Source organism: Taeniopygia guttata, chromosome 1, assembly GCF_048771995.1.
Source record: "Taeniopygia guttata chromosome 1, bTaeGut7.mat, whole genome shotgun sequence".
Lineage (NCBI taxonomy): Eukaryota > Metazoa > Chordata > Aves > Passeriformes > Estrildidae > Taeniopygia > Taeniopygia guttata.
The window spans coordinates 77,958,661-77,985,565 of NC_133024.1; the positions used below are offsets into that span (position 1 = coordinate 77,958,661).

At 35.9% G+C, this 26,905-nt stretch overlaps 1 protein-coding gene across 1 annotated transcript in view; it reads left to right on the forward strand.

The window, feature by feature from the left end:
• ITGBL1 (integrin subunit beta like 1) overlaps positions 1-26,905 on the forward strand; it is a 122,845-nt gene that overhangs the window by 65,297 nt on the left and 30,643 nt on the right. The gene's annotated exons all lie outside the window — the stretch shown is intronic.

Sequence of the window (26,905 nt, forward strand, 5' to 3'; positions counted from 1 at the left end):
AGGACCTGCTAGTTTTCCTCTGTCACTGTGTGAAATGTGGTTTTCTGCAGAGAGAAGAGAGAAAAGTAAATACAAGACAGAATATTGCTAGAATTGGGGATTGAAGTTGTTATTAATTTTGCCCATTTAAGTGTTTTCTGGGGAAGGCCTAACGCTTCTCTTGAATTACTGCATTTGATCCTTGATGTCAGTTCATTTGTGATTTATTCTTTCACTAGTTCTATCTAACATAGTAAAAAATTGTAGGCTGTCCACCCAAGTTATCTCTGTGATAATTGTACTATTTTCCCCCTGTAATTGTGTAGCAGCTCATTTACTTCTTAAATGTAGCATTAGGAGTATCTTAAAGGAACGATGTATTAACAGACAGTTGCTTGTTCTTTTCTTAATTAAGCTGCAGTTTTCCAGTTAATTGTCTCTTTTCCTGATAAAATTTTGCAACAGAATTTTTTCCTACAAGTTAATTGGAGAATGGGCATCTGTAGAGAATTAACTGCATTTTATTTTTCTTGTTTGCAAGAAAGGAGCTTTGACTTTTGATTTAATTTTTTTTTTTAAAAAGAAAGGAGCATTTACTTTTGATTTGATTTTTAGTTTTTTTAATGCAGTATAATTTTTTTTCCTGTTCTTAAGGGTGCTGAATGTCTCTTTCATCTACTTCACTAAAAGTTGTGTATCTGGAGAGCTTGGAGTCAGGTCTATGATTTAATTGCATTACCCTCTATGAGGACAGAGGAAGGATAAAAATCATAAAAACAAGTTTATTTTAATAAATATATAATATTGAATTTTTAAAATTAAGTATAATAAGAAGAATAAAAGTAGCAATTTTAACATTAATGACAATCATTCTACCCTTTCGGCCTTCTTCATAAATACTTGATGATGTGTTCTCATTAGTGTTCTGTTGAAATCCTGCTAGTGAAATAGGTAATTTTCAGGTGAAATAACTTGACTGAGTTGGTCAAAAATTTGATCTGTTGGTCAAAATTTTCAAAAGAAGTATCTATGAGAACAAAAGGCTTAATTAATAGTGGCTTTCATTGAACTTTGACTTCCAAACCAGAAGAGATCGCTAAGGTATTCAAGGAGTGGAAAAGGCTCATATGTGGATTTGGGACATAGTGTGATAAAAAGCTGGTGTAATGAAGTAACAAGAGATTCTGCATTCCAGGCTTGAAAAAAAAATTCCCCATGAAAACTTCAATTTAAAAATGGAAAGCAGTATCTTGTTTTAGTTTTATGAACAATTTTGTTTAAGGCATTGGGAAGATATTTCAGTGTACTCATCTGTCTTTTACTGGTTTTTGGGTTCATTTTTTTACCCTGGACTCCTTGGATTTTCCCTTCTTCCATGAAAATTTGGATTTAAAAAAAAAAGTGTAAGCAAGTTTCTGAACTGCTAAACAATCTATTTCAAGTCTTCAGGAGTGGGAAAGGCCATAGGCTTTTAAAAACATCCCTAATTTTCCTTATGTCCTTAGAGAAGATTGTGTGATGAGGAAAGTCTAAAAAGGAAAAGGAGATTTTCTTTTTTCCATTTGAAAATGATGGCACAAGGACAGTTTTCCTTGCCCAGGTCAGTAATCCACTGTACTGCCAAAGAAGTGGAGTACTTAATGTCCTTATTTAGTAGGATCTTTTGGTAAGGCAGTTCATGTATGGAGTAGGATATACAACAGAATTCTCAGAGATACAGTTGCATGACTCTATGATTTCGCCATGTATTATTTCCTTAAAGAATGTTTTCTGTTCATCTGTACATTTTGTTTTTAGATTTAGATACTTTTGTTGTTTATAGCAATGAGAACTAGATTTTGAGAATCCTATATTCCCTTAACTATCAGTTATGAGATCTGAGCAAGAGCAAAAAAAGATATAGAAAAAAAAAGAACAGGGAAAAAAAGTGGGGTTTTGTAACCTTTAATGTATCAGGGGTATATAAAAGTTGTCTTAAAAATTATAGAGAATTAAAAAGAGCATTAAAAATGCTATAAATTGTGATTTCTCAGTCTATATTGTACTCTTCTGAGGGTAGATGAAACAGTGACCTTTGTTTTCAGACTGTAATTCCATTCCTGATTTTCCCCACTCACAAGAGTAGCAGGCTGTTTCATGGTTGCTTCCCAGCATGGGGGAATATCAGAGAGGCTGCCAAAATAGTATTATACCATGGTCTTATATTTCTTAGCTGCTCCAGTAGGTGAAGGAGAGAGAAGGCTTCTATTGACACGCTGAGTAGAAAAGGAAAATGTCTAAATGCTGAAATGGTAGTCTAAAGGCAGAGCAATTATAAATTCTTTTGGTTACATCAATCAAGTTGTCTATACCATCAGTAGTTCCTGCTAGATATATATATATATATAAGTTGAGAGAAAATAACAAGAAAATTTTTTAAATAAAAACACATTAAGTACTTTCCAAAAATTACTTTTCCTACAAAAGTCTTTTGAGGATGAGGAGTATTTCTAGGCATTGTCATTCATATAAAGTGAAGAATTCCTTCTATACTCTTTTTACCGAGAGTGTTGCTTCTTTTTTTAACTTGCTTCATGATTTGTAGCTTAGATGTAAAACTCACTTTTTTCACAGTGCAAATCAGTTTCTTTTAAGGGCACACTGTACATCAAGAGCAGTGTGAGACTTAAAGGAAGAGACATACCAAAAAATCGTTATGGTTTTAAATAAAGAAGTACTATATTGATGTCAGGATTAAGAGAAAAGACAAACCAGTTTTCTTTTTAAAATACACATCACTCACTTGAGTTTTGCCTTCAGGTACAAAGCAGATTTAAAAATAATTTTAATAAAAAAAACTCTAGGTAGATAATTGAAAATTAAAAGAGTACGTTTTGAGAATAATAGATGAGAGAATTTAAAAAAAAAAAAATCTTGTTTTCCTCACTTACCCTTGGTGAATGCAGCCATTCCATGGCAGATTTATAAAGCAAGATAAATGAAAAATCTTCTTATTATCTTTTAGCATTTAAATATATTTTCTAAAATTGCTTTTATTTATTTGCCACATGGAGAAAATGAAACTATTTCTTTATTGGTGAAATTCCTCCTTAGACTCATGCTCTAGCATGGACTAACAGAAAAATGAAGATATTTTTTGATTCTGTACTTGAAAAGATTTCTGTTGTTTTTAAAAGGCCCCTGAGCCCCATTTTCAAAACACCAAATGCTTAGTTCAAAATTGTGTGGTATTTTGAAAGTTTACCAACAGCAGTAACTTTGCTGTTTTATCTATTTAAAATTATTAGGTTTTGATTGACTTAATGGAAGAGCAACAGTGTTTAATGCATTCTTAAAGATTCATTGTGGTGAACTAAGACAGTGTGTTGTAATCCCTTGTGTTCTGTAATCCTGTTGCCTGTCTGGCCAGACACCATCTCCTGAAGTCTGGAAGCAAAGGTCAGTGATGACTCTGAGGCGCAGAGCCATTGGCCAGTGCTTGCTGCTGTATTGTATGATACACAGTTTATGCTGCTCTGAAACATCTCATTGCATACAAATTGTTGTATCAGCTGCTGTAGATTCGAGCTGATACAAGGTGGAGAATATAGACAGAAAGAAAGAAAAACACACATAAGCTAATCCTGTCTGTGTAGTGACGAGAGTGGACGGAACCTAGAAAAAACCATGTGCTAAATAGTTGCCTGAACCAGGCGTAAGTCTTACATGACTCATGGAAAATATGACACAAAATATTCAGCTTGTAAATAATTTTGAGTTGGATCATTAACTAACATAGCTTCATACGAACCTTTGAATGGCATCATTCAATATATGTTCAAGATTTTTAAATCTATACAAACTGTAATGTGGTAATCCTGATCTTTTCATCTCTACAATAGGTAAGTCCCTACAGAGGGGTATGATGCCTTAAAAGGGTAGAAAGGCTGCTGGTAGCATATGTGAAATCATGAGAACTAGTTTCTATTTCCACTGGAACCTCCTTGAGTATAGCTCTATAATCTTACAGTTCTGGTTCTTTTGTTCTAAGTGAAGTTATTAGTTTAGGAATTTGGGGTCTCCCTCTAGTACGACATTGCCAAAACTGATAAACAAAAGAAATTTCCTGTTTCTATTAGACACTTATAAAAAAAGCATTGCTTCTGAAGCCTATGGCTTATTGACTTAGGAGGAGATGATGATAGTAGAAGCTGCTATTTGAATAATTCACTATACTTTCTACGTGACAGGATGGGGTCAGAGCAGAAAAGTGCAAACAATCCTAAGGTAAAATCTAGGTTACTACCCCTGCTACTAGCTCTTTACTGCAGCCCCTTATTATGCAAATTGTGCTGTTTAATTGAAGTGTAAATTACTCTAATGTACATCATCTCTGAATTTGGCATGCTGTTTTCATTCATTTTGCATGACCCCTGCATTCTGAAGGAGGTCTTAATTAAAGCACTGTAGTCAACAGCCTGGCAGCAAGTAGCATTATTAGCTGGTGTAACAAGAACAGAACACAAATTCAAGTCATGTGTCACATCTCTAGCTTTCATCTCATCAACTTTGAGATCGAGCCCTTCTACATCTGTGTGCTTCAAGCAGAGAGGCACTCTTGCTGTGCTATTACTTTAGTGCTGAACAAGCTGGCATAACAGCATTTGTTATACAATTTGGAATACTCTTATATGCTGGACTGGCACTCTGCGCTCCACTTGTTGTCTGTTGAAGTCTAAGAAAAAAAATACAAATAAATAGTTTCATGCCACTCGTTTTGGATTTGTGTATCCATAGTTTAGATCCTTGATTTTAAACAGCTCCTCTGATTCAGGCTCTGTTTGAGCCTTTCTCTCTTAATTGAAGCAGGATCCTCTGGAAGCTGTCTTTGTTAGGAAAACTTCCAAATTTTCAGTGTTAATTTTTTCTGGGTTTTTTTTTTTTTTTTTGAAATCAGAAAGAGAATCAGGAGCTTATAACTTCAGTTATGCTGTATAGAAAATGACACTTGCTTGTGACCCACCTACAGCATTCCTTGCTGTTCCTTTTTTTTACCTCATGCTGTTGTATTTTTGGGAGACATCAAGTAGGGATGGAGAAACTAAGGGAAGAGCATTTCATTTCTTCAGTGAACCCTTACTTGCAGTGCTTATAACTCTGTGGTAAAAAAATTGTTCATAAAGTTCTTTGTTTCTGCTTAAGTGCTTTCTTAATCTCTTCTGGTAGAAGCAGGGTGTGTTGGAAGATGTCTGTTTCTGAAATGTAGGTGATATTCTAAGAGTGTGGTAAGTTTCTAATAGAACTTTTTACTGTTCTGAATTTTCTCACTTGTTTTCATGTGAGAATTTTGAGAAGCAGTAAAGAATTGAGGAAAAATAATTTATCTGGTTTAGGATAATACTTATGAGTGAAGGCTGTGGGATAAAAGCCCTGTATAATAAAGGAATCTTTAAATCATGGCATCAGTGGCTGGTAGAGTAACAACCACGGATGCCACCTCACCAATAATTTAACATGCTCTTTTTCAATACGGCAGGTTTTCATTAAAATATATTTCATTTTATTCTCATTATTCTAATGAGAATAAAATATATTCTCATTTTATTCTTCATTTATTGCTTTATTCTATTTCATTTACCAGTAAATAAGGCAGTAAAGGACAAAACAAATTCTGATGTTTAAATGAATATGCAAGAGACCAGATCAATTATTTACATATGCTTTATCTGATTTGTGATATATTAATTACTTATTATGAGTGTGGTAGGTGTCTGCTACAGACCATCTGATCAAGAAAGGATGTAAAAGAAACTTTGCAGTCTTAGAGCTGAAGGAAGCCTCAAGGTTGGAGGCCTTGCTAATCACAGCTGGTTTAGATGGGCTTTTTTCTAATGATCCATATGCCTATTGGAGTGTGCTTGGAAGCACTGGTTTAGGTAAGGTTAATCTGAAGGGTAAGAATGTTAGGGTACAAATGGCAAAAATCTATAAAATAGCAGTCTTACTGCTCAAGTGTTTTTGTCATGGCTGTAAGCACTGGCCACGTGAAAGATACCTCTTATTTTCTCAGTCAGTGCCTCTGAAATGCTACCACCTCTGGACACTTTGCAAACTTCTTTTTGTGTGTGATGTCTTCCTCATTCTTGTTTCCTTGATCATAATTCTTTATCCAGCAAGGGCCTCTTTAATTTGTAAAAGACATCCGTGAAAGACCTTGAAGGCCAGGACTGCCTTCTTGCTGACAGCTAGTTATCTTCTGAACATAGCGTCTTCCATATCCCAGTTTTTATTAATTCTTTTTACATTTATCTCCCTATTTCAATTAGTGTGACTCTCATTTTCTGCTCTAAAAGGCAGTATTCAGTGATGGTTAGTGTATCTTTGACATAGTTGGCCTTTTTTCTAGGCACTCCTGTTTTTTTCAAATTTTTGAATCTGATTTTTTTAGCTGAGCGGGGAACATAATACAGAATGCAAACCAAGTGGGAAAAATCATATTTACCTATTTATTTAATCATATTTACCTATGTTTTATATAATATAAAAGTCTCAATATTGAAATTGTTATCCAGAAAACCAGTATGTGAGAAATAATGGTTTTACCTAATGCTGTGTGTGAATTAGGGTTGAATTTTCAATGCTTGTTCTATTTGTATTCCAGTGAGATTTATAGCTGTAGATGATGATATTTTAGAAGAATTCACCTATATATTAATATTTGTAATAAATAACTGTCCATAATTAGCAAGCCAAATTATGCTGTTTACAACTGAAAGAACATGGTTAGGATTCAAAATGTTCAGACATAAATGGATTCCTGCAAGTGCTACACTTTGCTACAGGCTGGCAATTTTAGAATGTTTTCCAGTAGTGGATTGCTGTAATTATCATAATTGCTATTACCTAATCAAAGACTGGACTGACACTCATTTATGCTAGACTTCCTCTAAATCTACTTTCTGGTCTGTCTCTTTCATTTGATTAGATAGTGAGCTGCAGATACACCCACAACACATCAAGGCCTCTGATTAATGGTATGTGCTTGTAAGAGCCTAGAAAACAAATATATTGTTGTCAATTCTGGACAGAGAAACTGCATGCTCTTAAGCACTAAATGCTGACAGTCAGAGATTTGAAGTTTATTTTGTTTCTGCTGAAAGATGCCTAACATACATGAAATATATTTGCTTTTTATACAATAAACTGATTTAAGGAGGTAGAATGTAAGCTGTGCGTTTCAGTCAGTGAAGATATAAACAATTAAAATTAATAATAATTTTTAAAGTAGCTTAGATTTTTGCCATTCCAAATTGTCATCCTGTTTTGGTTCACATCAGAAAGTGATGTCTGACCAGAACTCAGGATTTAGGAATGCCTTGAGTACTTGTAGAGATATGGAAATAATTCACACTGATGAAAAAATTATTCATTGCAATGTGCAAGGGTAGTTGTAAGAAGGAATGTTTTTGCAATGCATACAACATGAGACATAGATGCAAGATCATTTTGCATTTGTGCAAACGACACAGCTATTTAAAATGGAAGTACCTTTAAGTACCTTCTCTCTTGACTTTGGTATGTCAAGTATTCTTAATCACAGTAACAGACATTCCAAAAGAATCTTTGTTGGTAAAAAGAATCAACTGAGATATGTGCATGTGTTTATGTGAGAGCTGGTTAGATTTCACAGCTTGTTTAATAGAACAAATATCTCCTGTAAAGTCATGAAGTTGTACAATGCAGCAAAAACTAAGATTAAGGTCTGTATTGTCCAAAATATTTATTCATCACCATAAGAAATGTATGTGTATTGAAATATTAGTGCATGAGTCAACTTGCATTTAGAAATGCAGAACTGACTTGTGTGTGTGCACAATGGAGTCAAGTCATCATGTTAAATAGATGCTACCTATTGTAAATACAGAAGAATGTTTTGGGTGAGGTTCATTTTAAATTTATTTAGACATGAAAATATGATACTTCAGCCTTGGATTTGGTGGAATGATAGTATTTCTAAATCAGAAATTATTTGCCCATTTCTTCTATATTTCTGTGTTACTGTAAGATGAATTGTCATAATTCATACTTTATCCTACTGTCCTCAAAAGAATTACTATCAGGCTAACCTTTAGATGTCTGCATTTGGGTTCTATGAATCATAGCACTTTACCAAATTATTTACCCCAAATGTAATGTCTTAGTACAGTATAAATAAAGGTAATAGAAGTCTGCTGGAGCAAGGAACCTCTGCTGTTGAAACACAGATAAGAGTGCTTTTTCTGAATACTTGTCATTTGTAGAGTGTTTTGAGCTGCCTTGGCAGTGACATCTTTACTAGGAAGTTAAATAATCCTATGGATCACCCCAAGGCACTTGAAACATGCTTGTCTAAAGCTGGATTGATAGAACAGCCACTGGGCCACTTTTGCCCTGTGCCAGCTAGTATTCTCTCCAGACATTTCCTGATAGTAGTTCAGGAGTTAGTGTGGGCTAGTTACTGGTCCCAGTAGGCAGTCTGGATGAGGCTGCCTTCATGGAAGACACTTCGATAGTACAGATGCCTTTTCTTCCATGCCACTTGGCCTCAGTGCCAGGGAAGTGTCCCAGTCCAATGTAATTCATGAGTAAAGAGACATCTATCAAATACTGTACTGTGGTTATTCTCATGAAGGTTGAATTTCTTTCTGCGCTGAGGTTGGTGTGGTATCTAGGAAACCTTCAGGAAAAGATGAAAGAAAAAGTTCCCAGCACACAATGCCAAGGACCCACTGCTTACTCTGAACCTGTTATTTGCTCTGTACCTTCTTCAAAGCAGCAACTTGTGTAAAATAAATGGATCAGTTCTGACCCAAGATTGATTTTGTATGATGTGATAGATGATTAATCAGTTCCTAGGCTGATTGAGTAATTTGATTTCTGCCTTTGTGCTTATGAAAATTTTAACTTAAAATACCTGAAAGATCCTGAAAGTTCAAATAAAACCTATTTTTAAGATGGAAACTGTTAAGAATTGCAAATATTCAGATTGTTGGTAAATACCATGTTGTGTTCTTCTAGGATTTGCTTTTTGGAAAGGAAGTCTGGACTTGATAGAATAATTTCGGAAGTCCAGCTTTCTGTGGGAAAAATGACACACCACCCTTTTTCTTAACTAGATTTAAACCTGACCAGGTTCTAACCTAATAAATGCTTACTTGCTTATCTGTTTCATAATTTCTTGTTTGAGGAGTTCCTTATTTTTCTGTAAGTGTTTTTCTATGTTGTATTTATATTACATAATGAGTTATTTCACTCCCATGGTAACTGCACATCAATAGGGTATTTGAAGCATACAGGGACAAAGATTAAGCATTTCTTTAAATTCTATTTGGAATAGAATGGAAGGCAATAAAAGGCTAAGCCAACTTTATTTTTCTGGTAGTCAAAAACAGACTTGCATGTTTATATTAATAGTTATGTTCTGCTATATTAAATTCTAAGGTGCTGTTAGCCAGCTTTGCGTGAAGCACTGACTGGTGCATTAGAGATACAGGTACAGAGTCAGAATACTATAAAGGTGATTTATTAAGTAATTTAATTTCATTTGCAATGTAGGATTTCCTATCAAGAACAAAAGTCCATCTTTCTTTCAACAAACCTTTAGGAGTTAATAGAATTTGCAAATGCTGAATTCAAATAAACTGACCTTGATATTTAAGTTAAACTTCTGTATCACTTTCAGAGATTGCTTTTGTATGAGCATACACAGTGACCAATATATGATTTATAAGGAAAAAAAATTCCAGTATCTTGCAAAAGCATTTTCTTTTCTGTTAAAACTAAAAAGTAAATGCTGTAAGTTGCTGTTAAGTAAGAATGTCTGTAAAAAGATGTTCTTTAGAGTTTTGGAAGTCCATCAAACACCTATTTATAAGATTCTGCAACATTTTCTTGTGGATAGTGCCTTAAAGTATTTTGTTCCCTGTGATTTTGTAAGCATTTGTATCCTTGCTTTGTATAGAAAAACTAAAATGAAAGCATAAACCCCTTGACAGAGATATAGATGGAATTGTTTCCCTACTTTTACATGCTTTTAGAGATATTTGTGTATAGTGAGATCCGAGTAGAGACTGGACTAAATGTTTTAAATGGAAGCAAGGAATATGGAGGGGAGTTGGGGGAAATACTGGCTTTTGATCTCTCATTGAGAGTTTTTTGCAGTTATCAGTGAATAGTGGGAGGAATAGTAAACAAATAAAAGCGTAATTACTTTAAAAAATATTTGTTAGCTATAAGTCTAAATATTTATATGAAATCTTGGGGAATATCTCTAAGGTAAATTTGTTTTCTGCAATTTATGTTTGGAGAGAAATTGTGCAAAATTCAGGGTCAATTCAGTCAGGAAAAGTCAGGCTGAAAACTGATCTCCGAACTGAGAAATTGCTAACAAAAGTATTCTTCCCAGTCAAAATCTTTGTCCCAGAATTTGCGTTTCTCTTTCTGAGCAGGGGTTTCACAAAGAAGAACTAGAAATTGCTGTAAACATTATGTAGTTTTGTTTCCCAAATGCCACAGTTCTTTTACAGGAACTGCTGAAGTTTTTCTAGTAGGCCTGTGGGTTCAAATGTTCTGCTCTTTCCTTTCCACCTTCATTTGTCCAGTGCTCAGAATGCTTTCAGGAGACAGCTTTGTCAGTTCTGTTAGGAAAATTATTTTTTGGCATACTTGAAGTCAGATATTTGTCTGTGTCTTTGTTATTTTTAATTTGTCATCTAAATCACGCTTCATAAAGCCAATAAAGGAAGACATGACCCAAAAAATAAGTGCTTCTGATTAAATCATACTTTCAGTAAAATTTATTGCTACCTCAGCTCTCCAGTACTAAAAATTAAAGCATAGTGTTGGGTAAAACCAAGCAAAACAACTGTCTTACATTACGCAGCTTTCCAGAACGAGAGATAAATACCAGATTAAAGAAGCTGCTGTTTCATAAACATAATAATCCTTCCTGAATCTGGTCTCTCTGAGACATAGGAGCCGATAGGGGCAGGAAAATAGATAATAACCATTACTGGCATTATTTGAACCTTTGGATTGTTTGGTTCTTTTGGATTTGTTTGTTTGTTGGTTTGTGTTTTTTTTTTTTTTTCCTCTCATGAGTAATAGTTGTGGTTTTAAAGATCTGAAGATATGCTACTCCTAATTATTTATAAAGTGCAATATGTGCACCCTTCTTTCTCACAGGTACTATAATAAGTAATTAGTATCCATTTAGTTATTATAAATCAGTCATTGCCTAATTGCATGTTTTAAAATGACAGCACTTTAACAATTAATATTTTTGAAAATTTGTGGAACAGAGTATTGAATGTGAAACTCTGTGTTGGGTGGGGTCCCTTTATCAGCTTACTCAAGAATATTTTAAAAGCATTTTCTGTCTCATAGATGCAAGCCACCATAGGAACTTTGTGTGTTTGGAGTTAATTTGTTAATAGCATTTTTTGATTGCTGTACATGTCTTTCTTCTCATTGTGAGAGGTGTCCATTTATTACCTATGCTGGTACTGTGCATATAAGGCTGTGGAACAACACTCATAAAAAATCCTTCTTGCTGAGTGGATTGTGAACCCAGTCCGTTATTTCCCACTAGGGACTTATTTCCAAACATAAGGCAATGATTAAGAATAGAGATTGAAGAGGAACCTGGGACATAACTTCTTTCAAATTTAGAGATTTATTTTTAAAGAAATGACCTTAGGACTTGTTTGCAGTGTGCAAAAGTGGCAACCTTACCCCACCTAGCAACTCATAAACAGTGCTACTTATTGTTATTGCCGGTAGATGGCATTCTTTATATTAACTAAATACCTAACTGTTTGAAAGGTTTTTGTCAGTATTTTTTTTTTTTTTGGGAGGGAGGGTGGATGATAGACATTTGCTTTTCAGGGTATTCATGGAGATCATACATGCCTGCTATTTTGAAATGTCTGTCAGAATTCCTTATTTTAATTCAGCAAAGCAATCTTACTGTTTTTTGTTTTTTTCCAAAATGAAAGTAATTATGGAATAATGTAATGATGCAATTAACTCAGTAATTTTTACTTTTATTTTGGATGAGGAAGAGGAAAAGGTTTTTCTTTTACTCTTTTGGGAGCTAGAATATTTAATGGATATTTTAGAGTTAAATATTATTGCTACTTTCGTTCTAGACGACTTGAAAGAATTTTTTTTCTCCCCCATTGCTTATTGTCTACAACACCTACAGATGACAGACACAACTATTTCTCCTGTAGGAGATCTGTGGCAGAACTGAGGGAGTAACTCGGTGATCCAAGACCAGGTGTAGTTTATAGCTCTTCAGATGTTTGGTGGGTTTTTTCCCTGTTTGAATTCTCAACCCAAAGTCCAGTAAAGTTAACAAGGAGATGTACATTGGCATAAAAATATTTGTGAAATTCTGTTTCAATGCATATTGAAATAAGGGGGCTGCTCTCAAAGAAAGGTATGTTGATGGAATCTAACCAGGAGATTTTTCATGCACTGATCATATTGGAATCCATTACCTTTGCAATGAACAATGAGCAGCTGGAGTGTAGAAGATATTTTGAGATCCATTGAATTCAAAATGTATTGCATATTCCAGTACATAATCCAGATATTGATCATTGTGGCTTTTGCATGTGTTGAGTGTTTATTTCACAGGCACCAACGACTAAATAGGAGCCATACAACCCTGAAGGTGTGTGGACTAAAATTGTTATTTTCCCAGCTGAGATACTGGAATAGAGTACACTTGGTTCAGTTTGCTATCGCACGTGGACACACATTACATCACATTATGCATGTAAAAGTGATCTGTACCCAGATGTGAGCTCAAGGTGAGTGTGAGCAGCAGCCTCTCGTATTCTGGGCAAATGAGACTTCTCTGTTTTGAGGAGGTACTGCCAAATGTTACTGACTATTAGTGGCAGTGAATATGTATCTATGAAATAATGAATTCATACTAATGATGGCTCAGTTTCTAAACTTAGCCTTTGCAGTGACTTTCAGCCCTTAATAATGTACAGCCGAGTCAAACCAAAGAATTAAGTTGGAAGACCTTCGGTATCACCAGGTCAATTGACCTGGACAGCCTTACACCCTCTAACTTGGAAGAAAGACTTTTACTTAACTGCACATTTGTGCTTACTGGAAGAAAAATCTGTTATTCCCAGGACTATCAGAAGTCCTGTGGGTTGTGACCTGGTTGCAGTGGTGACTATTGTCATGACCCTGTAGTTAGAGGACCAAATTGAGGGCCAGGGAAAGAATACTGAGGTCATCAGTAATGCTCTGCTACCCAGAGGTTATTCCATTTACCCAGTCTTCATTGGAAATGGCCTTCAGAAACTGTACTTTCTTAGAGGAAATAATACCTCAACACATGAGGAATCACATTAATTTTATGTAGAGAAGTAAGGTATTTATCCCCTACTGCACAAAGGTTCCGATTTTTATATAAAAAATGCACTGAAGCATAACTGAAGAGTAGCTCAAAGTGTCTCCCACACTTTAAAATTTCATATAAGCTTTGAATGAACTCTGAAGATAAAGGGATTTAATATAAGCCAGAAATACCACATATAAATGCAGACATTTCTAGGTATGTAATGACATACTAGAATTCTGTTTTCTACTTATCTGTTGAATTAGAGGTGCAATTTAATATTTGTCAACTAAATTTGATTTAATATTCTAATCCATGCCTTTGCCAAAAAGCACAGACTAGTAAACTGCTTTATGATTATTGGATTGATATTTAACTTGAGTTGGCTTGCAAATGTTATGAATTCAGGATCTTTTATTCAAGTTTTTACCTCTAGTAACATTTTTTTGAGTTTATGCCCAGATGAGTAATAGTTTTGTTTTAATAGTTTCGGTATGTTTTAATACATAAAAGCTGTTACCATAAGCAAGAAATATGCTGATCTTTCCCCCTCTTCTGGATGTAGAAAGAATGGGATATCTAATCTGAACTCTCTAAACTTTGTTTTCTATTACTTATCTTCTTGTTTCACATCACAGATTTTGAGATACTTTTTGATACTTCTGTTTGATCTTAGCTGATCCCTTAGCAATTGGAATGTGATGCATCATTGATAATCATATAATACTGATATTTGCAAGATGTAATCAACTTAGAAGCCTCTTGGTCTTGTATATATGAAGCAGTCAGTTTGTTTATTGGCTTTCTACACTGACTAGTCCTCATTTTTGACTGTACATATCACCATAATCTTATGGTCAAGAAAGTATTTGTCCAGTTTTTGTGAGGATACAGAGGAATAGTAATTGAATAATAAACATACAATCACAACTTTATAAGAATTTTCAGTAATTAACATAGCAAAAATGATAATGGTGAATAAATCATAAGAAGTGTAAATATGGCTCTATAATTTCCTAAGCCTTAAGAGTTCTTTGGTGCCAATGTCAACCAAGAAAGATGCAGGGGAAAAAAAAAAAGCTCCAAAAAGACAGAAGGAAGGGCATTACAAATATAAATACAAATGTATTAACTAACAATAACACACATTTTCCAGAGGTCTGAAACTGAGTGTGTTATGATGAACAGTTGCACCTAAATCAAAGCAAATTGTGCAAAAATCTGTCACCTGTAGAATTAGCTCACACACCAAACTTCAGACATTAATTACAGTTCCACTCTTGGGTCATCAGTGAATATATTTACAGTAGGTCACAGGAATTTCAGAGGAAAAAACCTCTCATTCCATTCATGATGTTGAGCACTGTCAAGCTGATGAGCGTCTTGCAGAGATCATCAATCTTCTGGGCAGGGATCTTGAACATGAGTAAACCTGCAAGTTGTAACAGTTTGTATTGAGATCAGATAGATCATTTATCAGATGATAAACTTTCAAGGATGATCTAATAAGCAGGTACTCTGTATAAGGAAAAGTGGTCTACAAGGATTCATTCTGTTCAGCAGTTTTTTTTGCTTCTATGCTTAACTTGTAACTAAAGACTATTATCATTACAGCAAACAGTTATGAAACTTCACGTGATGTGTTTGGGTTAGCTAGATCTAGCTGCACTGCAAATAGCACATGCAAACATAGCCAGTGGTAAGCAATATCTTACATGAGATCTGAGGCTCCTTTAAGTGTGAACGATAACTCACACTAAGTAAATGACCTTATAAATAGTGTCCACTGATATGGAATTGCATAAATGGGCTGTCATTTTGTCATATAACACATATCTGTATTTCTGAAGAGCTTTTTTTGAGATGCTAAATGTGGTTCTTTCTCAATGGGAATTACTCATATGATCACAAATTTGATATTGTGACATTTTTGGGTATTATTCCATCTTGTCCATCTAGTTTGGTGTAATAGTCTTCAGAGTGTTATACATTGAACTGAATCAGCAAGGTGACATAATCTCTTCTAGATTAATGTAAAAGGATTTTGGAGCAATAGATCATTTATATAATGGAATGCTGTAATGATTTATGCTACTTAAAATCCTGTAGATTAGAAATTTCTGTCCTTAGAGAGGGGTGACTTCTTGACAGCTATATTTTATGAGCTAGAAAATCACTATATCACCTCCAATACAGCAGGTTTTCTTTGTGCATTAACATGCCTGTATTTCCAATGCTGGAGCATTTAGTCATAGTTAGGGTGGATGACTGTAGGAATCATAATTTTAAATGTAAATCCTAATTTTTATTTATCTGGCTTGTAACTCTATAAGAATTCATATCTGTGAACAGATGAGTGGAATTTACTTACACAGACATTCACAGAATCTCAATATTCCTTCACTTTTATTATTTTAAATTTAGGAAAAAACTTGTCTCAGAAATCCAACAGAATGTTTCAGTTTTCTTCCAGAGGCAAGTAAATAAACCATTCAGGGACCTGATTACAATCTTAACATAGAATTACTTTGTCAGTAAGGATTGTGCAGTGCTAAAGGCAATGAACTCTGCATTATATTACAGAGAACATGTTATGGTTTCTAAACTCTTTGGTCAGAATCCTAAATGTGCTGTGCTCTATTTTTAGTAGTTTTTGGTGAATTTTCATATCAATGATGTGTTTCTAGGATGTGATTTGCCTAATAATGGCAGAAATGTTTCAGTGTAAGGCACTATTATCAATCACAAAAAGTCACGTAATCCATGTATGATGGTAAATCTTCACTCAGCTTTTTAAAACTCCTTTGGAGACAGTGGAGGCTGAATGTAGAAACATTTATGAGAAGGTGAAATGTTCCTGCTATATCTGAATATCTACACACAGCTCAGTAGTAAAGCGGTAAAAAAAGGATAAAGTCCAAATAATGTAAAATAGACTTTGAAGTTGAAATGCAAAAATACTGGGAAAATGTCCATTCTCTTTTTCTCCTGTGCTGGTTGCAAATGTCAAAGTGGTGGTGGGGGTTGCAGGTACAGCCTCTGTGAGGTGGGGGTCAGTTCCGGCAACTCCAGGCAACCCACCTCAGGGCGCGGCTCAGGCCCTCAGACACAGGGATGGTACTGCTGGGAAAGTGTATTTAGGAAAAGTTGGAAAATGATGGACAGGGAAGAGGGAAACAACAAGTGAGGGACAGCAGTGTGAACACTGTGGTTAGAGAGGGAAGGAGAAGGAGGTGCTCCATGGCAGAACACACATCCGCTGAAGCCCATGGAGGATCCACACTGGAGCAGGAAAAAAATGTGAGGAGGAAGGAGGGAGAAATGACCTGACCAGAACTTCGATTGCCCTTTCCCTCATGCCTCTTCTGGCAGGGAAGGAGAGAAGCCTCCTGAATGCAGTAGTGAAGCTGAACATGGGAAAGGGATAAGATATGTTTAGTTTTAATGTTTGCCTTTTTGTTTCCAAGTACTCAAATGAGTAATTAAATATCTATTTATTATTACCAGGTATTAAATATTAATTGGTAATAGTAATAGTTAAATATTTATATTATTTTTATAATGAAAATTTTATCTTAGTTGGGTCTGTTTTGCCCACTGAATTTCACTTTGAAAAAAGAATTCACAATTCAGAGGTTTGGATTCCATACAGACACATACTAAGGTCGTTAGTTTCTGTTTTATTTATGAATGAGGGTGTATGTTCTAGAAATGTCTATGACTCTCATTTGGAAGGTGAAACCAGCACTTTCTCTGACTGCATTTTGATTCTAAAAGACTCTTCTTATTATAAACATTTGCATTCAAATTACCTGACAAGACATTGATACTGTTTCCTTTACTCCATAAAAGAATTAAAAAATAAATAAGCATTAATTCTGGGGCTGGCCCACTTTAAAAGAGAAAAAAAAGTTCCTTGTTCTTACAAAATCAATGTGTTTTTAATTGATTCATTTGTAAAATGGTAGTTATCCTTAATCAAGATGAAATCAAGACTAAAAATAATTGCATGAAATTTTGTATAATGGTAGTGATTGCTGTTGTGGACTAAGACTGAATAATGACTACTAATACCTGGTCTGAATGATTCATGCACAAACTGTCAATACTTTGATGGAATTTCATTACAACTATGTTCTGCATGGCCTTGGTGTCACATTAAAAGAAATATCTGGGTATTCAAAGTAAGCAATCTAAAAATCATCATTCAGGAGGTGTGCTTTCAATGCAGTGTATATTCATTGCACTTGTTCTTGAGTACTGGCATATTTGAAATCAGGTCAAGTAGTACCAAAGTCGGAATTTCTTTACAATTAGTGCTAAGTAGCTAACAGGATAGGAAAGAATGGTAGATAAAAAAAATAAGGAAAACATTTCTAACAATAGTAAAAGATGATGCTATACTAAGCATCACTAAGTGATGTGATTAGTGGATCCTGTTCTCCATTCCAAGAGGCCCCAAATAATATTGATTCTAACTGTGTCTGTAGCAAAGTTTGCCATGCAATTTTTACACTTACAATGTATGCAACGCTGTGAATTTCATGAAGAAATACACCACAGGATAGTTTTGTGGTTTGCAGTTAACTTCAAGGTAACCTCTTGCTTCAGACTGAAATAGTTCAGATCTCTTTTAAATTTGCTTTCAAAGACACCACGTTAATGTTAAGGAAGGATAAAATACTGCACGGTGAGTCTTTTAAATGGCACTATTTGTGTGAGAGTAGATGCATAATGGCAGGCTAATGATTCTACTCTGTCTATATGTTCAATATACCAAAGTGAGGTTTATATTTAGGCTCTGCATTTAGTCACCAGCTTCATTTCAATTACATAGTCATCATTTGTTTTCCCTTAGTACCTCTGCTCTCCACTGGGGAGTTTTAGCAGTATTTTTTTTCAACACTGCAAGCCTGTGTGGCAACAAGTGATGACTTCTGTCTGAAGAGGTTTCTTGTGTAAGGAAGGACTGTTCTGTTCCACTGTCAACAATTAAGGGCACCTGGGAACAAAAGGGAACATTCCCTTCTCAGGATGAGTGTACTTGAGATTTTAACTGTTCTCTTGTCTTCTGTGTCATAATGTCACTTTCTCTGCTCTGAGATTTGACAAACTATATGTTTTATTGTGAGGCCTGATATTCCTTTGTAAGCAATACATTATCAGATATTTTAAAACAGCAAGATGAAATATTTTCAACTTTTAATCTGAAATACTGAGTAACATCTGCTTTCACTGCCCATAATGGGGTTCAAGAACCTTTATAATTGCCTACCATCTTAATGGATCCATGAAGAGCAATTACAGTAATTGATATTTCAAAACAACAGATTAATTAGATTGCACCATACATTTATTGCTAGCTTCATATTTACTCTGTTAGGAATTTTTTTCACAGCTTTTTATTTAGTGTGATTTGGGTTTGTATTTGGTGTCATGCCCACAAATAATGGGCAGTTCTAGTAATGAAGACTGACTTGGTACCTGGATGAGAAATTTCAACATGGTTATATATTTGATTTTTTAGTTCATGCTTTATAACTTCTGTCAGTTGATTCAAAGAGGCTTTTGGATACCATAAGGAACAGCAAAATTTTCAAAACAAAATGAAACCACTTGTCAAATTATTTTTGAGTGCTATTTGATGGCAACTGAAAGACATATCTTCATTCTGTAAGTGCAAAGTGCAAATGCATCAATGGCAATTATGTTTTCAATTTAACCTACAACATCAGTGTATGCAAAATCATGTAAGATTACATATTCATAGCTGCATTCAAAACACTGTCCATGATGATGATTGTGTTTCCATTCTTAGGAGTCAATGAGAAATGTCTGCACCTTTTTCAGAGTTTTGACCTTCATTTGAAGGTGTTGAAATGATATTTCTGATTGTTGTTTAAATTCCTTGGGGAGAGATGGAGAAAATTTTGAGGATGGAACAAGGCAAGGAGTGATTACCCCCTGCTCCCCATTTTTTCCCCTTTCATTTTACCTTCGTGGGAGCTTACTGCTTTGACACCTGGAAATAAATGGGCTTTGTACCTTCAACCAAGCAATAATGATAATAATTCATGAATTATATGTGCCCATTTCTCACCTGATTTTTAAAATAATTATTACGCCTGCTTTGGGATATATAAGCAATCTTGAAGAGGTCCTGCTCTTTTGTGAGGGAGCTGAATTTTGAAATACAGAGTTTGTCATAGCAAACTGAATTATTATGAAACTTCCAAAGCTCTTCATGGTTAGTGAAGGGATACAGAATCAGATACACTATTTTTATGCTGAATCAGAATCTCTGTGTGTTTCTGTAGATTTATTCAAACAACTTAACAGATACTCAATGACAGGTGGTATTTCAGCTTCCAATTTATAAATGCAAAAGTCTTTCAGTGTCTTCTGTAAATATAAATAGATTATGTCTTTCATCAATATCTATTGTGAGGTTACAGTCAAACTGCTTTGTGTAAATGTGACATCTGAATTCCTTCTATGGGTCGGGAAAAGAGAAAAAAGAGTGCAAAACATATGCATGTATTCCTTAATCAAGTTGTTGGGTGCAGAAATATCTAAGCCTATTTACTTAGAGTTTTTGTTCCTATTGAAACGATTTTTTTCCTGAATCACTGCAAAATCTACATTTTCCTTCTCAACTATTTCAGACACATCCTGCAGATACAGCTAATTAAGAGCCAACCACTAGTTGGAGTTTCCCTCAGAGCTTTCCACTGATTTGTTTTTGTTTATGATGTGCTTTGTTTGCTTCATTTCAGTGATACATTTGTGCAGTCTTATTTAGCCTTTTGAGCATCAAGTTACTGGAGCATCAGTGCACACAGCATGAAAAGAAATTAGTCATTCACCCATTCCCAATCTTTTGTTTCCTCGGCTGATTGAAGGGTTCAATAAATTACTGTGGTTCATAATGACTATAAAAGTTAAACACTATTTTTATCTATTCAGCTGTGTTTTAAATACAGCATTGGGATCTATCATTCTGTCATGGAGAGAGGCTCTGGAAGCATTTGACAACTTATAATCTTTCCTCCTTCACATATTCATGAGACAGAAAAATTATGCATGCAAGCAATAACTTCACACATTAATTATTGAGTCAGATATCAGGAAGACCTTAACTTTATCAAAGACAATGCATAGAAATACTTCGATTTGAAGAAAAGATGAAGTTCAAATGAAAAGATCCCAAGGTTTGAATAACAACAGATAATTTCCTGTCCTTCCTCCTCTACGTTTTATCTAGGCCTTGGGCCAGAATATTTATATTGTGAAATTCCCTAAGGAAGAGCAGAAGTGAGCAGCAGGATATCCAGCTGTTCACTGGGCTCCTTAATGGGCTTGGGCAATGCCTGACCGGTGCCGATTACAGATGGTGTAATGAGATCCTTCTCCCACTGAATCAGTTGTGTTTCTTAGTGTGCTGCAGGGAGTCAGCAGGGCCATGACACTATCACTTTCTTTATTCCTTTCTTCCTGGAAAGAAGATGAAGCCAGACAACTGCTTTGCCCAGACCATGCAGTAAGAGTTGTGGGCTTCTGCCACATCCTTCTGCTCTTTATATTCCCTTATTATTTGGCTTAATGAATCAATGAACCTTTCTAAGTATATTGAACAGTGATAGGGTGATAAGGTTGCTTCCTAATGTGTTCATGACTGTTGGTGACTCATACTACTAATTTCAAGTAATTCAACTAGATGTATTGTGGAAGCCCCTGCACTCATTATTAGACTATTACTGGGTTTTTTTGATGCTAGCATTTATAATTCATCCTGGTATTATACAGGAATAATTCAATGAAATACTTAGTTCAAAAGAGAGAGAAAAGAACACTTCTATTGCCTTTTCATCTACACACTGCAACACAGAAACAACACTTAGTAGGAGTTAACCCATGCTCCTGAATAATCTTTTGCAGATTAAAAAATTGCTCAGGTATACTGAGCAATTATTTTCATTCAAGTGACATTTGAATTTGACACTTCCCACAGCCCTTTTTATTCCAATAACATGAGCAGGATATGAAATAAATTTAGTACAGAATGAAAAATGGCCAATGTCTTTAACCTGCAGAGTCTCATGATAATCTCTATAGATTAGAGCTCTTTGCTTTAAAATAATAAATATTCTGGTTTAGTGATTTTAGTTTTTTTCTATATATTGCTTATGATGAGAACAAAAGATACGCAGTTATCTGTATACTTGTATGTAAGTGAACAAACACAGTAGCAATGACAGTTTGGCACCATTGCACAATTTTTGTGTGTTTAGCTGTATATACTGCTATACAAAGTTCAGATAATATCTGAATTTTGTTATTTAGAATTGCTAAGCCTTTGATTTGAGAGGCTTTACTCTAGCGTCATTCTTCTCTTGCCAGAAATTGTACTTGTGTCTCCTACAATACACTTCTTTTGTTTTCTTCATTCTGCTGGAAAAATTGGCTGTTCGTGACTTGGATGGCTGCACTCTTCACTGAGTGAAAAACTGGCTGAATGGCTGGGCCCAGAGTGTGGTGATGAGTGGAGTTGCATCCAGTTGGTAGCTGGTCACCAGGGTTGTTTCCCAGTGCTCAGTACAGGGTCCATTTAGTCCTGTTCAATATCTTTATTGAGGAGCTCGGTGAAGGGATCAAGAGCACCCTCAGTCTGTTTCCTGATGATACCAAGTTGATCAGGAGTATTGATTTCTTGCGGGGCTGGAAGACCGCAGAGAGGTCTGGACTGACTGGATTGCTGTGCCAAGGTAGGAAGGTCAGCAAATCAAAGTGATGAGTCCTGCCCTTGGGTTCAAAACAACCCCATGTAGTGCTACAGGCTTGGGTAAGAGTGGCCTGAGAGCCACTCAGCAGAAACGATTGGCGGCGGCTGACCATGAGCCAGCAGTGTGGCCAGGTAGCCAAGGACCTCAGTGGCATAGTGGCCTGTATCAAGAATAGTATGGCCAGCAGGACCAGAATCATTCCCTTGTACCTGGCAATAGGTGAGGCCACAGCACGAGTAATGTGTTCACTTCTGGGCCTCCCACTTCAGAAGGACAGTGGGGTGCTGGAGTGTGTCCACAGAAGGGCAACGGAGCTGGGTAAGGATCTAGAAAACACGTGCTGTGAGGAGCAGATGAGGGAAGTGATGTTGTTCAGAGAAGGTAAATATTGAGGCTCAGGGAGGGCCTCATTGCTCTTAAAACATTCTGAAAGGAGGTTGTAGTGAGGTCAGAGTCAAACATCCACCATACATCTCTCAAATTAATGGACAAAAGAAAATTGTATTAAGTTGTACCAGGGGAAGGAAAAAAACATCTCTGCAAAGTGGTTAGGCATTGGAATAAGATGATGATGTCACTGCCTCTGAAAATGCTCAGGAGGTGTTGGAATGTGGCACCTAGGGATGTGGTCTAGGGAGCATTATGGTTGTGCTAAATTGATGGTAGGATAGATGATCTTGAAGATATCTTCTGACCTTGATGATTTTGTGATTCTCTGAACTTGTCTTGAGATCCTAGAGGAGATCTTGTGCTAGAGCATAGACAAACCATCAGGTGTTAATTACAGTCAGTGCTACTGACTGACTCAAAATGAGAACACTGAATATAGTTTTATGCAAGTTATTTGATTATTTGATCAAAGAAAACTGAAAAATAAGTTGAAATATCTTTACAGAACATTTAGGCATATTAATGCTCTCTTAGTTTCATTCTTGGCTAATTTCTGAGGGGATGTCTTACAAACTTTCATCTTCCCGAGGAAATATATTTATAATAAATGTGGAGACCAATTTTGATAGTATAAGAGTATTTCTTTCTAGATGGGTGCCATTTCTAACTCTGAGCTTTTTTTCTGAGGTTCCTATACCCAGTGGGGCAAGAAAAGTAAATTACTTGAAGTGCAAGTATCATTGTTTTAAAGGTAGCTGGCAAAAGCAACACTCTTAAGAATTAATTTCTGTGTTACTTAGAAGTAAAATATGTTGCTGTATTGATTTTGGTCCTAATTTATGTATTTGAGAAAAGCATAACCTCTTATTAACAAAGAGTATAAAGCCTTCGCAAAACACATACATAACTTCATTTTCAAAGAATTGTAGGGTGGGCATATTGAGTTATATAAAAAATTCCATTTCCACATTACTTCATTTTTTTCTTTGATGAACACTTTGAGAAAGTGTTATGTGCAAATGTGTATTGTGTAGTTCCACCCCAGCTTTTGGGAAAACCTATATTTGTTTTTCCCAAAACTCCCTCAAGGATCACTAATTAATCAATAAACATTTTTTTCTTCACCTCCTATAGGAGAAATATCATAATAACTCATCTTGAAATTCTGTAATTTTCTATGTAATCAAAAGGCATGAATATCTTGGTGCCATGGTAGTCCAGCAGAGGAAAAAAGTTTAAAACGAAAGAAAAATGTTTTAGTGTGACCACACACACTGGAAAAGGTTGCCTAGAGATTTTATGTGATCTTTGCCTTTGGAGTCATTCAAAACCAAACTGGACACCATTCTGGGCAGCCAGCTTTAAGTCACCCTGTGCTGAGGAGGGGCTTGGATTGAATGGTCTCCAGGGTTGACTTCCCACCTCAACTATTTTGTGATCCCTGTTGATGACACTATGACTTAGATTAGCTGAAAAGACTTTCCCACAAGGACACATTAATCTGTTGAATTTTGCAGCATGGCTTCATGGTAACAATTTAATTTTTCCATTAATACGAATGAATTAATTTCAATTAAAGATAATGTATTGCAGTCCCATAGGAGTAGAATAGTTCGTCCATCTCTTTTCTAATTTGAGATGATGTGAATTCATTTTAATAAGCTAAGATCTCAGGGTTGTTGTTATGTATGTCAATGCAAAGGAAGTGTGTGTAGATATCTCTCTGGTTTATGTATCTATGCAGATATTACTGTTAATTTATCTTGTGCTGTGTTTCCTTTTTTACTTCTGTAACAAGTACATGAAAACTGGACAGTCACTTATTACTTAACTGCTCATTCACTTGGAGCAGACCCTCATCACCACTGCCTGGACCTTACATTCACAGCAAGGGGGGAGTTGAAGTGGGGACTGGGAAGAGCTGCTCCTCGTTTTTCAGGTTTTGGAAGCATACTTCCCTTGATGGCCAGTTTATGGTTCACATTAGCCTTTGTACTGCCTAGTGGGGCTTTACTTCTCTGAGATATTTGGAGCCACAGGCATACTTAAATTTGAGTTTATTTTCATTGAGTATCTATATGCAAAAAACAAATATATGAGCTTCCACACAGCTTGAGTTCCAGATACATCTGCCTAGTTACTGAGGACTGCATCTAATCAAAGTCTTTGTATGGTACATACAGCTGTCTAGGAATTAATATGATTCTTCTGACAAATTTATAATTTCATTAGGAACATAGAAAATGAATGGGCTCAAAACTCTTCAGCATTGCTAATAGTTTGTCCATAGGGTTTTCTGCAGAAAGTCCTGTGTTTGTGTTTCCTAATGTTAGCCATGTCATGCAAGATCCAGCTCTAGAGATGAAACCACATTAGCACAGCAGCATGCTTGAGTTGTGGAACTCTGCTAAGCATCTATAGTCATGCTGATGACTTGTTCTGGATCCAGTTTTGTTTGGAAAGATTGTACAGATCAATCATTGTAGCTTTGATATACTTCCAAGCAGAAGCTGAAGAATGAGGTGAGGGCTGACATGGAATTTCTTACCCTTTAGTGCTTCCAGGGCCAAGTTGGACAGTGTTCTGAGCACTTGGGTCTAGTGGGAGGTGTCCCTGCTCATGGCAGGGAGGTTGGAACTAGATGCTCTTTAAGGTCCCTCCCAACCTGAACGATACTGTGATTCTATGAAACTCAGAATTGCACCATTTGACTTGTGAGCAGATTTCATAATGTTGCAGATCTGTCTGCAAACACTACTGTATCTACCAATCCAAATTTTTCTCTGTTTGTAAGTTATTTTAATTTGACATTTTTAAATGATGGTGGGGTTATTTTCCTTAGAATTATATTGATCTTCTGTGTCACAAGTCCTGTGATCGTGTGATTTTGATACAGTATGCTGTGAAAGCTCAGCACTTTTTCACATTTTTTCTTTTAAGAAACACTTGCATGCATGTGGTCTTGCATGAGGTTTGCATAAAGAAAATACCTGCATGCATATGTACTACCAGTTTTCAGATCAAGTTCTTCTGGGGGAAAAATACTTACGAAAATCATTGCATTTGCATTATGGAATCAGAAGCATTGAATAATAGACTCATTTGGGTTGAAAGAGACTTCTAAAGGCCACTTAGTCCAACCCCTTTGCAATGAGCAGAAACATGTTCAACCTTTCCAATGTTTCAACACCCTCATAATAAAGAATGTCTTCCTTATATCTAATCTGATGCTACCCTCTTTTTGGTTTAAAACCATTTCCCCCTGTCATATCAAAATATTGCACTTGGCTTGTCTCTTGACATTAGAGATGGGTCTTTTTTTGTTTTGTATACAGATTTTATTGGTCTTCTGAACATTGAATTGCTCAACAGTGGTGGTTTTTTTTGGGTAAGCCTGGGTTGCCTTTCAATTAGATACTAAAATGAGGCAGGATTGTGTGTATGGTTTCATGTGTATTACTTACACTGTGTAAGCTATTCAGATTGTGGATAGTTTTCCATCGTGCCATGAAACTTCTTAGGAAAATACATTTCTTTTTCATTAATTCCAGCTATAAATAAAGTAGTGGAGAAACAGAGATGGGTGTAATATTTCCTGTTGTGATCTTTGAGACAAGATGGATGAATGAGTCATTCATTTAAGTAGCAGTGCTGATAATGAAGGCTTCAAGGAAGATATTAAATTCTGTCATTGTGATCTGCCTGTGCTCAGGCTCTGGATCCTGAAAGTGACACTCCCAGACTGTCCAGGTCTGCTGCAACACAGCCTGCTCTGGCAGTGGCCCACCTGTTGACCCTTTTTACCATGAAAGTTTCTGAAAGCCGGACTATGACTGTGCAAAGTGGAGAGTCCTGATGTCTTGGACAGTGATGCTGAAATGCACACAGCCTCGCTGCTGGGGACAAGGCAGGGCTGCTGCTCTTGGGAAGGAAGGAGAGACTGACTTTTTAAAATAAATGCTTCATTTCTGTGTTTGTGTGTGGACTGCAGGAGTTTTGGTGTGTTTTGCATGCTGCTGATGTCATAGTACATGGCTGCTGCTTGTTTTCAGCTGATGTCTCCACTGCTCTTTTTCCCTCTCACAACTGAGTATCAGTTTCTGCCCTTGTCTGATCTACAATTTCCACCCCCTGTAACTTATGCCTCCCACTATATCTCACAGAAAAATAATGAGTTCTGCTGATTATTTTCCTTATTTCTTCCCACTCCCTCAGCACCAAGCCTCACTAGCTTTCCCACTCCAGGAATGGGGAAGTGAAAATAGCAACAAAATTAGTGAAAATTCTGTGCAGACTCTTATTTGCTACTGTCAGTGTTCTGCCATAACTCAGATTCCTGGGGAGAAGGGTTAAAATCCAAGCAGTTGCT